The 13270-nt window shown below is 33.3% G+C and overlaps 1 protein-coding gene across 5 annotated transcripts in view; it reads left to right on the forward strand.

Annotated features, from left to right (window-relative positions):
* Window positions 1-2468: 2468 nt before the first annotated feature.
* Window positions 2469-13270, forward strand: part of LOC131168276 (E3 ubiquitin-protein ligase HAKAI homolog) — a 30516-nt gene continuing 19714 nt past the window's right edge. For 2 of the 5 annotated variants that reach the window (XM_058127588.1, XM_058127589.1), the window contains exon 1: window positions 2469-2630. The gene's annotated coding sequence lies outside the window, so the exon portion shown is untranslated. The remainder of the gene's footprint in view (window positions 2631-13270) is intronic. The other 3 variants (XM_058127590.1, XM_058127591.1, XM_058127592.1) reach the window with 3 other exon arrangements.

A 13270-nucleotide genomic window follows, 5' to 3' on the forward strand; every position in this document is an offset into this window, starting at 1 on the left:
AAACACATGAAGTTCAAAATGTGCACGAGTTGGCAGCCTAATAATAGTAGTCATTCATCTAGAAATTTTGCATCATATGGACAGTTGTGCACCTTCACCAAATGTGCCATAACTTTCTCTTAAAAAATTCAAATGGAGTGGTTCAAAGTGTGTTGCAAAGAAGATTTCCATATTTTAATTTGGTATATGGTAGGTGAGCTAATTCAAAGTATTGAACATCTAAAAGGCTGAAGAATGAGACTATTTGTTTTGAAATTTCAACATTTTTGACTTTTTGGTTTCACTTTATCATATTCCATTCAAAACTTTATTATATTTTATTTACCTATGGTTGGAGGGTTGTTCCAACATCTCTATATATAGTTAGGCATGTAAGTTGTTAGGGACATCAAATATTTTGGATTGAATATTGTCTTGTGCTTAAGCTTTAAGCTTGTTCCCTCTTTGTGAGTGAGTGGTGAGAGACCACATCCCTTCTCCTTTGGAGATTGAGTGGTGAGAGGCCACGAAATTATCATTCTCCATTCTCCATTTTGTCATTCCAGTAGTTGTTGTGTGAGATTATTGCTTCAACAATCAAGCGGATCAATCACATCCCCAACTAGCGTCGAGAATCATCATTCGGGATATCGAGCAAGGTTCGAGTGTGTTGTGTATAATTTCAGTAAGCTCATTTTAAACACTTCCAAAATACGCCCTACATAGTCAATATAATATTCATATTTTCAAAAAAATAAAATAAAATCCATTGCATGTCTTTGAACAATCTTTGTAGACAAACTCTTAAAAGCCAAGAAGATTTCAAACACTTTAATGCTTGATTGTGACTTATTCTGAGGATATATAATTTGCATGTTTAGGCTTAATTTTAAGGTTTAAATCTACCATCTTTCAAGTGATTTTATCTTATCCTACTTGATTAGGTCCTTAAGGACAAGTCTACCTGAATCTCATAACTTTTGAATTTTCCACAACCTGTAGTTTTCGTATATAATTTATATTGTTCATTGTAGTTATAAAAGTCTCATCTTAAAGTGTATCTAGTGTGTGCACATTAATGAGAGGGTCTTTAGTAAGACTAGGGTTCCTAGAATTGTCCTACATCATAGTCAAATACTACTAATTCATTGATTAGGGAACCATTTAGAACCCAATATTATTTAAAGGTTATTAAATGCAAATAATGCCCCCTCAAATAATCAAAATACTTACTCGTTACTTAAAACACTAGATCCTAAAATATATACAAAAAAAGCTACCTTAAGGGCTAAATGAAAATTTAGTTTAGAAACAAAAACAAGCACTTTTGGAACATAAACAATGACAAACTAAAAGATTCCACATATGAAGAATTAAAATTAATCAAGTAGCAAGACAAAAGTAAAATAATATTAAAAGAAATCTTAATAACCAACTAAATTTCCAATAAACACTAAGACTTAACCTAACTCCAATAACAAAAAAGATTGGAAAAAACTAGAATTTAGGAACAATTTTTTCAAATTTTCTAATATTTATTTTCCTAAATTTTCCTTTTTTTTTTTTTTTTTTTGCAGTTTGAAATAAAAATTGTCGTTATTATTTTCTTTGGCTAGTTATTTTTATTATTTTTCCATATCAAACGCAAAGCAAATGAAGGGTCTGCTTGGAATCATTGTTGTTTTCTATTTCTATTTTTTGCACAATGAAGAAAATAGATTATAAAAATGCGTTTGTTTATATTACTAGTTTTCTATTTTTGTTATCGATTTTATGCTATTTGCGAAAAAAAATTGAAAATCTGGTTTTATGATTTTCAATTGTTTTGACAACTTGTTGCCATAAATTTTAATATCTTGAAATAGTTTTTTGATTAAATTATTCATTTTATATATTTTTAAATAAAAATAAAAATAAAAATAAAATGATCATATGAATTTCAATATAATTAAAATTAAAATATACATAAATTTTTTAAAAATAATAGTAAAGTTAATTACAAAATATTTTTACTATTTTTAGTTGTTAAGTCCAATAAAATTTATATTATAAAGTAAAAATTTGAAAGTATAACAATTAAATGAATAAATTATATTAATTTTTTTATTATATTATTTCTTGACGTTTACTTTTTTGTTACTTTATTATTTTAATCATATTTTTGTGATATTATTTAATTTAAAATAAAAATAAATATTTTTTAATTAAAATTTAATTTATTTTAGTTTTATAAATATCAATTAAATAAGTTGCTGATTTTTCGATTTTTAGTTTTAATATTTAATATTTAATATTTAATTTTGATTTTGATTTTTATAATTTTTGACATTCATACCAACAAATAAAAAGTAAGGAAAAAAGGAGAGAAAAAATGAATTAAAATAAAGTAGTAAATGACTGGTTGAACCGGTCCAGCACGGTTCGGATGGTGCGCGGGCGGCTAGTGGCGGGGCCTGCTTGGGGCTCCTTGTCGTTTTAAAAATTCAGAGGGGCAACATTGTAAGTCTACCAAAGGAAATCGACGCTCCTTGGGGCTTTTACTGGCTGCTACTCTCGCATACTGCCGTGAGAAAGAGAGAGAGAAGCAGCGGCGAACATAGATTCCCGGCGACGCGGCGGCGTTACGGTTGCTCAACGCGCGGCGGTTCCGGGTAAGCTTTTCCTTTCTCCGCTTCTCTTTCATTTTCTTTCAGTTTCGTTTTTCTCTTCTCTATTTTCTGTTATTGCCTTTAGAAACAAACAGCCCAGAACAATTTCATTTCTTTTTTACTCTGATCTTTCTTTAATTTCTTGGGAAACAAACAAATAAAGTTTCTAAAATTTTATTTTATTTTCTCTCTTTTCTTTATAGACAAACAGGATTTTTTTTTTCTCTTGTATTCTGTTCTCGCTAACCAAACTCTCTCTCTTTCTCTCTCTCTCTCTCTCTCTCTCTCTGTTTTTATTTTCCCTTATTTTTCCTTGAGTAGTAGCGAGTTAGAGGGTTTCAGACCTCTTACGGTTGCGATCTTTGGCCTGGCCTTTGTTGTAATCTTTTTGCGGATGCTTTGGTATCCATCGCCCATGATTAAGAGACTAGGGAAAAGATTAGAGGAGGGGAATAGGGCTTTTCTTTCTTTAGGGCATAGGATCACTCTAATTAGTGCTTCCTCTTGCTAATATTCCCATTTATTATTTATCCGTTTTTAGAATAACTACTAGCGCCGCTGTTAATTTGCAGAAGATTAAGAGAGAATTTGTTTTGGTTTGTAAGAGGGATAGCCTTGTTAGTTCAGAGGTGATCAGAAGGAAAATATTGGGAAAAGGAAAGAAATATGGGAATGATTCCATTTTTTCATGTTTGGTTATTAAAGAAAGTGAGAAAGAAAATAAAAAAAAAAACCAAAAGTTTTACCATGGGCAGATTGTATCTATTGTGCAAAAGATTTGTTTCTATGGACTGCTGCGTTTGGGAAAGACGAATTGCTTCCAAAAAAAAATTCTATTGATTCTCTCCCAATTGGTTGAGATTGCAAATCCCAAGTTTGTCTATGAGAGCGGATCTAATTGTATTAGTGTCTATAATTGATTTCTTTTGTGTAATACTAATCAATAGGGCCTCATTGGGTTGTTGCGATTACGGGTTGGATGTCTAATTGTCCGGGCGGTAATGATAGTATCTTGTACTTGAACCGGTGGCTCACTTTTTTTAATAAAATTTTAATTTTACACATACTTATTATTTTTTGGTTTTTCTTAATTTTTAATGATGTTAGAACGATTTTTATTTTATTTTAATGGTGTTAGATATAGAAAGAAAATATAGAAAAATGAATTTTTTTTTCGTTACTTTCCCCAAGCAAAATCCTTGATCCAAATTTGCCCTAAGAAATGTGGTTTCTAAGGGGAAACCTTGTTAATTGGAAACTGATTGTGGAGATTTTCCTTTTTTAGAGTCTTTTAACTCTTTATGGCATATGGTTATTACTAGTATGGAATGCATTGGAATGAATTTGGAGCCGGGGCCGGGGCCGGGGCCGGGGCCCGGGGTGGGGACACATGCAAGTCCCTGAAAGTTTGTTTCTTAGGTAGCTTGCCTTTTTCTTTCCCTTGCTCATCTTAAAGTGGTAGAGGTGATAAAATTCATTTGTAGGAGGATATTTAGCTTGGTGAGACATCGTTGGAGCTGTTGGTGCTGCACTTTTTATCTTCTGTTCATAAATTTCAGCTTTCTGTTTTCTGGAGGGGGTCTTTTTCTTGGGATTTCCGCTTCTTTAGAGTTTCAATGAAAAAAGATTGATGATTTTATTTGTTTATTGGATGTGCTGGACTCTTTTTTCCTACTTTGAGAGGGGGATGCAAGGCTTTGGATTGGGGATTCTTTGGCAATCAATTGAGGATTTGGTGACTCTTAAGAATGCTCATGATTTTTTGTTGGTGAAGTTTTGAGGTTTTGTGAAGAATGAAAGATAGAGGATATTTTGGAATTGTAAAGCATATGCTATTGTGGATACTTCGGCTCTAAAGAATTCTGGAATTTTCAAATACGAAATCTTCTCCAATTTTCATTTGAGAAAAAGTTACTTTTTTTCCCCTTTCTTTTCAAGCTTGCTCTTTCAGGGTTCTTTTTTTTTGGTGGGGGGGGGGGGGGGGGTTCCTGTCCAATATTTGAAAGGATTGCAAGGCAGCGTTGACATATATATATATATGTTTTTTTTTTGGAGAATATCTTATCCTCCTTTCCTTGTAATTGTAGGGGGTCTTACTCTACATTATGTGTCTAATATGTGATGTTTAGAGAAATATGGAGCAGCAACTAGACATGTGTTAGGGACCATTTGATATGACATGAAAAATTATAAAAAAAAAAAAATTAACACTAAAAATTTAAAATTACTGAGTGTCCTTTGGTAGGTACTTTCCTTTTGCAAGGCAGGTGAATTTTGTGTCTTGTGCTATTTCCCCCATCCAAGGTTCAAATAAGAGCTAACATATCAAGTGTGATTAATGGGTCATTTCGTATCATTGTTAAAAATTATGAAAGCGAAGATGAGAAAAGTAATTATTTCTTTTATTAATATATTTTTAGGGAAATATGGAACAATAATTAGACATGATCATTTGATATCTCAACGGAAAATTATAAAAATAAAAATAAACACTAAAAACTAAAAATTATTGAGTTCCCTTTTGATAGTTGAATTCCTGTTGCAAGGCAAGTTTTAAAGCAAGGCATGCTTTTTGAATTTTTTGCTTTGTACCAGTTCCCCCTTCCAAGCTTCAAATAAGAGCTAACAATTCAAGAGTAGTTAATGGCTCATTTGGTATCAGTGCCAAAAATTATGGGAAAAAAAACAAAAAAACAAAAAAAGGAATAAGAAGGCAACCTGTTTGACTGCGTTTTCCAAAAAGAAAACAAATAAACCTAATTGAATGCTTGCCCATTTTTGTCCATGGATAAAAGATTAATTAAAAGAAGGATATAATATTGAAAGTGCGTAAGAATACAAATGGAAAATATTATAATAGAATAGCAACAAAAATGACAAGCCTTAAGTCCCCCTAAGTGGGGTCGGCTGCATGAATCTTTCCCCTCCCAATTCACATGATTGAGGGCACTTTCCTTGACCAACTTAAGAGCTATTAAATCCTTCCTCACTATCTTATTTCATGTTAATTTTGTTCTACCTCTACCCCTTCTAATGTGGTAACAATAACTGGTTTAATCCTCCTCATTGGTGCACTATTTAGCCTACATTTCATGTCTAAACCATTTAAACCGCCCCTCTCCTGTCTTATCTTCTACCGGTGCTATGCCTAACTTATTGCGAATATGTTCATTTCTTAATTTATCCTTTAATGTTATATCGCTCATCACACTTTATCATTTGCATTTCGGCAACTTTTACACTTTGGGTGTGTTGTTTCTTAGTTGTCTAACATTTTGACCCATAAAGCATGGCTGACCTTATAGCCATCAAATATAGCTTTCCTCCTTAATTTTAAGGGTATTCTAAAATCATACAGCACACCTAGAGCACTCCTCCATTTTACCCAATCTACTTTAGCTCATCTTATTTGATTTCTTTTTCCGCTTGCATAATAGATCTAGGATATTTAAATCTACTAGTGTTATTAATTTCTTGATCATCAAATTTAGTCTTATCTTCAATATTCCTCCTTGCATGGCATAAATTACTGATGTAGGACAGATATTAGAATTTATATATATATATGTTTCTTGATTGAAGAAGAACAGCAGGAACCTGCGTGAGGGAGGGAGGGAGAGAGAGTCCCAATAAAGCAAGAAATTACAAAATAACCCTAGAGTACTTAAATGCACAAAATAAACCTAAATTGAATAAATTTTTGAAATCATACAGCATGCCTGGAGCACTCCTCCATTTTACCCAATCTACTTTAGCTCTATATATTACATCTTATTTGATTTCTTCCTCCGCTTGCATAATAGATCTAGGATATTGAAATCTACTAGTGCTATTAATTTCTCGATTATCAAATTTAGTCTTATCTTCAATATTCCTCCTTACATGGCATAAATTACTGATGTAGGACAGATATTAGAATTTATATATATATTTCTTGATCGAAGAAGAAGAGCAGCAGGAACCTGCGGGAGGGAGAGTGAGTCCCAATAAAACAAGAAATTACAAAATAACCCTAGAGTACTTAAATACACAAAATAAACCTAAATTGAATAAATTCTTGAAATAACAAGAGTTTTCCCAAATAAAAATATAAAAACTTGTATCAATATGAACGTCTAAAATAACAAGTCCTCCGAACAAGAAATCAATTTAATATTTACAAAAATATAAAAACTTATATCAATATGAACATCTAAAACTACAAGTCGGCTGAACAAGAAATCAATTTAATATCCAAATCTACTGGCAGCTCAAGCAAATATGCAATTTAAGATGATGGATAATGTTTCATTAGATTTGGTTGAGGAAAATGTAGAGGGAGAAGTTGTAGGTGATGGAGGCACAAATTTACTGGATTGAGGAGAAATAATCTCAAGAGAGAGAGAGAGAGAGAGAGGGACTGCAATTGATTTAACTGACTGCAATTGATTCAAACAATAACTCTACAATAACTTACATGTCCAGCACTTATACCCAACTAGAACACATATTTATGTAAAAGCCCCAATAAAACAAGAACTTACAAAATAAACTTACTTAAATACACAAAAGAAACTTAAATTGAATAAACTTTTGAAATAACAAGATTTTTCCCAACAAAAATATATAAACTTATATCAATATGAACATCTAAAATAACAAGTCCCCCCAACAAGAAATCAATTTAATATCCAAATCTACTGGCAGCTCAAGCAAATATGCATTTGGTTCATATTCTAAGATGATGGACAATGTTTCATTAGATTTGGTTTAGGAAAATGTAGAGGGAGAAGTTGTAGGTGATGGAGGCACAAGTTTACTGGATTGAGGAGAAATAATCTCGAGGATTTTCAGCCATAGGTTCCATAATTAAAGAATTTTCGGTAGACTCTGGAGCAACCAATTGCTCCTCACTCTTTGGGTTAGAAATGGAAAATTGAGGTTAAAGAGCAAGGTCATTGGCAGGCATATCTGTCGTAGTAGTTGGCAACTCATCTTGTCGTTCATTTCAAGTCTCAACTCTCAACAACCAAGTATGGTGACAAATCAAGGTCTATCTCTGGCCCAGAGGCCCTAACAATGTTTAGGTTCATTAAAGAGAAGTCTACAACCTCATTTTGAGAAGATTCATAGCTCACACCAACAGAAGGATCAAAAAATTGTGCACTAGCTATATGCATGTCATTTATGTGGTCATGATATTCTATTATGTGACAATTTGGATGGGCACTTTTGGTATTATCAGCAAGTTGAGTTTTCTCTTGAACATCTTCTGTGGGCCTAGGACTACCTTCTGACCATTGAGAAGATCCATGAGTCACGTCTACTGAAGAATCAAAAAATTGTGCACTAGTAATATGCAAAATCATTTATTTAGTCATGATATTCAGTTACACAAGTATTTGGCATTAACACTTTCGATGTTTGATCGTTTATCCTCAGCAATATGAGTTTTCTCTTGAATATCTTGTGAGGATCTAGGAATACTACGTGACCATGGAGAAATTGATCTAGAATGATGAAATTCTTTAAGATAGGAGGTGGTGTTATACGTTGGTGGCTGGAAAAATTTCTCAGCTTCCAAAGTCATGTGGTAAGCCTCAGATAGAGTAGTGGGTATTTTTGAATTTGCGGAATCATAAACTTTTTGATTTTATCCCTCAACCCTTTCTTTAACAAAACTACCATTCTAGGTTCCTTACTAAGAGCACACCAATAAATGAGGTCTCTAAATTTAAGGTAATAATCAGTGACAGTAGAAGAAAGTTGTCTAAGATTATGCAGTTGGTCCAGTAATTGTTGAGAGTTGCCAACAATGTGGGAACCACAGATACAGAATTTATTTACTCTTTTTTTTTCTTTTTTTCCAACCAGAGAGTAAATAGGGACTGGTGCAAACTCAAACAAGTACCAAAGAGATATGCAACATTAAATCAATTCATATGGAGTCCAAGTAGTGTAAGTCCATAAAATGTTACCAAAATGTCCTTGCTTTGACATTGTAGTTTCGAGATTTCAAATATTTCACTTCAACTTCACACAGATTCTTCAAGAACTATGCTAGCACACTGGTATTGTCCTCCAGAAATATGTACTAAGCAATCCACGATTAGTTTCTTCAATTCAACATCAAAAGCTCATGGGGGGAAACCAAGTTTCGCAGTAAAATCTTAAAACACAACAACTAGGCTTCAATTTGGATGTTGTCAGACCTTCAAGACTCTGAAATTTGCTTGAGCGCCGCAAGAATAGGCTGTATTTTGCCTTAGGAATGCGAACCAAGCTTGATACTTCAATATTCACTCAGAAAGCTTCAAAATATCAGGTAAAATCCAAATTCTTGAAGCTGGAAGCAATTTCTTGTGAATCTGAGCAAAACAGAGAAAGTTCAGCAACTTCTCCACGCGCGTGGCTGGCGCATGTGGCGCGTGAGCCGCCGTAAGGGCTCCTCTGGCAATGAGCTTCTGGATCGAAGCAGATCAGAGGATGGGGATTCCAGTGCGGGTGGCTGTGCAGAAAGAAAATTGCAGGAAATGGGGGATTTAAGGGGGAGTTGGCTGGAAAGTTTTCAGCCAGAGCGCGAGGCCACTCCGGTGATCGTATGGCAATGAAATTTGAGTGGTGGTGTTTCGGGGGTGTCCGAATTTGGTGGTAAGGGAGGTGTTGTGGTTTGGTTAGTGGAAATTAGGGTTTCGAAACCTAGTGCTATGACTGTAATTTCCTGGAAAAGTTGCAGGCTAATGAATGCTTCTGTTTTCTGGGATTTTCCTGTGACTACTGAGTTGCTATTGCAGCAAAGCCCGTTAGAGAATGCAGTCATGTGGTGGATGTGGTTTGAGTTTTTGGATGAAGCTTAATGGAGATTGTTGTAGGAGTTCTAAATCTGATGAAAGAACAGCAGTAGGGAAGTCTGGGACTGAACTGAATTTGGCTCTGATACCAATTTGATGTAGGACAGATATTAGAACATATATATAAGAACAGCGGTGAGAGACAGAATTAGAAGAGAGGTAAGAGAAGGAAGAAGAAGAAGAAGAAGAAGAAGAAGAAGAAAGGATGAGGAGAAGAAGAGAAGAAGGCGGGGACCTGTGTGGGAGAGAGAGAGAGAGACAGTGAGACAGAGAGGGAAAATGCAATTGATTCAAACAATAACTTGACAATAACTTACATGCCCAGCAATCATACCCACTACTAACTAGAACACATTTTTGCATAAACGCCCCAATAAAACATGAAATTACAAAATAACCCCTAAGGAACTTAAATACACAAAATAAACCTAAATTGACTAAACTTCTAAAATAACAAGAATTTTGTCAAACTAGAATATAAAAACCTAGATAAAATACGAACATCTAAAATTCTCCATTGGTGGTTCTCCATAAATTACATTTCATTTATTCTGTCTTTATGTTTACTGATCCTAAAACCTCTACACTCTAAAGCTGCTCTCCTGATGCAGTGGCAGCATCAAGGTTCTGCAGCCATGGGAGAGATTAGAAGAAATAGAAGAGAGGAAGGGAGGGGAAGGGAGGAGAGAGGAGATACCGGGAGCTGCCCCAGTAAAATAAGAAATTACAAAATAACCTCTAAAGAACTTAAATACACAAAATAAACCTAAATTGACTAGACTTCTAAAATAACAAGAATTTTGTCAAACTAGAATATAAAAACCTAGATAAAATACGAACATCTAAAATTTTCTATTGGTGGTTTTCCATCCATTACATTTCATTTATTCTTGTCTTTATGTTTACTGATCCTAAAAGCTCTACACTCCAAAGCTACTCTCCTGATGCAGGGGCAGCATCAAGGTTCTACAGCCATGGGAGAGATTAGAAGAAATAGAAGAGAGGAAGGGAGGGGAAGGGAGGAGAGAGGAGATACCGGGGGGGTGGGGGGGAGGAACTCATGTTCAATCAGTTCAAATTCATCAATAACTGCCTACATCATGGCTTTCACACATTATTTATAAGAAAGCCTCTAAACACATGAAATTAGACACATACCCCTAAAGCTACATTGCATTATAAACATACCCATACGTAATACAAATATTACAAACAAGCCCCCAAAATACACATAATATTATACTAATTAAACTAAATACATGATAAACTACTAATTACACCCAACAATTTCTTATCCCAATTCTTCTTAATTTTTCTCCAACATGGCTCTTCCCAAGGTCTTGCTTCTTGACCTACATCATCTCAATAGTTAAAACCTAGATTCTACTTCACTAATTTCATCAATCAAAAAACTATCATCTACAAACAACATACACCATGGGATCTTATTTTGGATATTCCCAATGAGTTCATCAATCACTAAAGTGGAAAGATAAAATCTTAAAGTAGAACCTTGATGTATACCTATTGTGACTGGAAATTCTCTACTCTCCTTCTCAGCCCTAATACTAGTTGTTACCCTATCATACACATCGTTAATAACATTGGTATACTAGGCATACACCCTTCTTTTCTAAAACGCACCATAGGACTTCCCAAGGTACTCTATCATAGGCTTTCTCTAGGTCAATAAAAATCATATGCAAGTCCCTTTTCTTTTCCCTAAACTATTCCATTAATATTCTTAAAAAATATAGCTTCTATTGCCAATCTCCCAAGCATAAAACCAAATTGATTCTCGAAGACCCTTGTTTTTAATCTTATTCTTTGTGCCAATGTTTTAAAAGGCTTAGTCAAGGAGGCAAGCGTGCTTGAAACGCCTTGAGGCTTAATCTAAAATACCAAAACCAAAAAGGCTAACGCATTACATACTGAAGCTTACACATTTTTACAAAAAGCACGCTTTTGCGCCTTTTTAGTTGAGGCTTACGCATTTTGGGTATGTGATTCTTAAGTTAGAATTGGTTAGAAAATTTTAACTAAGTGTTTGTATAAAAGGATTGTCATAATGTGAGTTTATTTCTAAAACTCTTGAACCTCAACCTTTCCAAAATGACTGCGAGTTGTATGATTGTATCTTACATCATGAAAATAGTTTGAACTTTGTAATGTTATAGCTATCTCTTGTCATGATTTATGTCATGTATTCAAGTAGCAATTTTTGAATGTCCAACAAGTATTTTGCGCAAAGTACATCTAGTTTTTCTTTTTTACATTATATTTGTGCTTTTCTTAATTTTTACTTTATTTTTAATATATATAATTTATTTAACATAATTTTGTATTAAAAAACAATTTCTCAAAAGGCTTACGCCCCAATGCCTTAAGGCTTACGCCTCACCTTTTAAGGGTTAAAATGCCTTGCCTTACGCCTTCGCCTTTTAAAACATTGCTTTGTGCAATTAGCCTTTCCCACAGTTTCATTGTAGGACTCATAAATTTAATTCTAGGGCAGTTATTACAATTTTAAATATCACCTTTGTTTTTGTATATAGGTATTAACGTGTTTTTCCTTCATTCATCTAGCATTTTTTTGGTTTTTATAGTAGTGTAGATTAGATAACCATATACTTCCATTATCCCCTCGACCTTGCCAATTTTCTATTGGGATGTTGTCCGGCTCTATAGGTTTCCTATTGTCATCTTTTTTAAAGCCATCTTAACTTCAGCGATTCTAATCTTGCAAATAAATTTCAGATTTTGTCTTTATCCTCTTTTGTTATTTCTAAGTTTAAGCTTCAATTTAGTTTTCATTAAACAACTTATTAAAGTATCTTTGCCACCTCCCTCTGATGTCATCTTCTTGAACCAAGACATTATCATCCTCATCCTTTATATGTTTTACATTACCTAAGTCCTTTCACTTTCTTTCTCTAGAAAGTTTATATATGTTCCCTTCCCCTTCTTTTGTTTTAGCATATAAATTATCATATTTTTAGTTTCACTAATGGCCTTTTTGGCATCTTTTCTTGCCTATTTATATTTCTAAGGTTTTCTATGTTTCTACAATTTTTCCAAGTTTTATACCAAATTCTTTGTCTTTATGGCTTTTTGGACATCTTGATCCCACCATCAATTTTCTTTACTGCTCGTCAATCTTCCTTTGGATTCACCTAAATCTCTTTTGCTATCTTTTTAATAGAGCTAGCTATCTTATTCCATGGAGTGTTCGCATCTATCTTATCCCCTATTGTCTAATCATCCTCTTTGATAATTATATATTTAAATTTTAATTTATTATTATATTTTAAACTCTCTTTTTAGTTTTCAGAGAACAATACTATTGTACATAAAGGTTAAAAAAGGTGAAAAACGTTTTTCTATTATCTTTAGTATTTTTTCAAAACTTAAAAAATTTATGGATACTTTGTTTTTTTTTATGTTAAATTTACACAGCAATTTTTTGTAGTCTTTTGCATTAAAAAGTGTGTACAATATGATTTAATCTACAAAAATGAATTTTGGTGCTATGGCAAAGGTTGGCACAACAATTGAAAACTATAAAATATACTTTTGGTTTTTGCCACAACTGAAAATTGATAATATAAACTGGAAGCTAGAAATGTGAACAGGCATGTTGTTGCTGCCTATATCGTCATGGTATTGCAATGAAAATAGAGCATAAAAGTGATACCAAACAACCTTAAGTTAACAATATTGTGACAATATTTTTCATGATAGAAAAAGAAGAAATATTCATTGATGAGGAAAGAATGTATAGAGAGGAGGAAAAGATTCTCGTATAAAAAAAGA

This window comes from Malania oleifera, chromosome 11, assembly GCF_029873635.1.
Source record: "Malania oleifera isolate guangnan ecotype guangnan chromosome 11, ASM2987363v1, whole genome shotgun sequence".
Lineage (NCBI taxonomy): Eukaryota > Viridiplantae > Streptophyta > Magnoliopsida > Santalales > Ximeniaceae > Malania > Malania oleifera.